The sequence below is a fragment of the Leptonychotes weddellii genome, chromosome 1 (genome assembly GCF_054177405.1).
Source record: "Leptonychotes weddellii isolate Sample4059 chromosome 1, ASM5417740v2, whole genome shotgun sequence".
Lineage (NCBI taxonomy): Eukaryota > Metazoa > Chordata > Mammalia > Carnivora > Phocidae > Leptonychotes > Leptonychotes weddellii.
The window spans coordinates 98,934,225-98,935,459 of NC_138369.1; positions in this window are offsets into that span (position 1 = coordinate 98,934,225).

Below are 1,235 nucleotides of genomic sequence, written 5' to 3' on the forward strand. Positions count from 1 at the left end.
CCTTTCCTCTCCATCTCCCATGAGAGAAAATCTCTGAAATAATTTTAGGAAAGAAAATATGATATTGGGTCAAAGGCTGTAAAAATATTAATGCCTCCTGATGCAAGTTTTCAGTTTGCTTTTTATAACTTCCCTTCTTTGAGTTTGCAATACCTTATAAGATATAAATGCATTAATTTAATACAACCTTCAACAGTTGTCAGCATTTTATATAATTTTTTAATTTATACCAAAGTTTTCTCCTTTATTCATTGAATAAGCTCATCTTCTGAAACATATCTGTTTGTTTATTGATAAACATTTTCAGATTTAGAACCCTTGCTGCTGGAAGCCTTCCCACATAAGGAAAAATTTGGTGAGACACATTTCCTCAATATTACTATAACATAATGCTTTATCCCAGCCAGGTCCACAAATCACAAAATAATAGGTAAAAATGGACATTGTAAGATAATACTTTGATATACAGTTAATTCAAGGGCAAATGATAATGTAGGTGTACACTGTGTGATGCACGTGGGCCCCACCTCTAGTTCCAGTGAATCATTCAGCTGTCTGAGAGGTTCCTTGGGGATAATGGCACCATCAAGGGAACCTCTTGACACAAGGCCTATAACATCATTTAGAGGACTAGAGAAGGATGGGTGAGTTAAGAGTAATAAGAAGAAAGTCGACATGATATTCTATGTAGAAAACCCAAAAGATTCCACCAAAAAAATTGCTAGGACTGATACAAGAATTCAGCAAAGTTGCAAGACATAAAATCAACGCATGGAAGTTAGTTGCATTTCTATACACTAATGATGAAGCATCAGAAAGAGAAATAAAGGGATTGATCCCATTTACAATTGCACCAAAACTCATAAGATACCTAGGAATAAACCTAACCAAAGAGGTAAAGGATCTATACTCTGAAAACTACAGAACACTTATGAAAGAAATTGAGGAAGATGCAAAGAAATAGAAAAACATTCCATGCTCATGGATTGGAAGAATAAATATTGTTAAAATGTCTATGCTACCCAAAGCAATCTATACATTCAATGCAATCTCTATCAAAATACCATCAGCATTTTTCACAGAGCTGGAACAAACAATCCTAAAATTTGTATGGAACCAGAAAAGACCCCAAATAGCCAAAGGAATGTTGAAAAAGAAAAGCAAAGCTGGTGGCATCACAATTCCGGACTTCAAGCTCTATTACAAAGCTGTCATCATCAAGACAGTATGTCTTG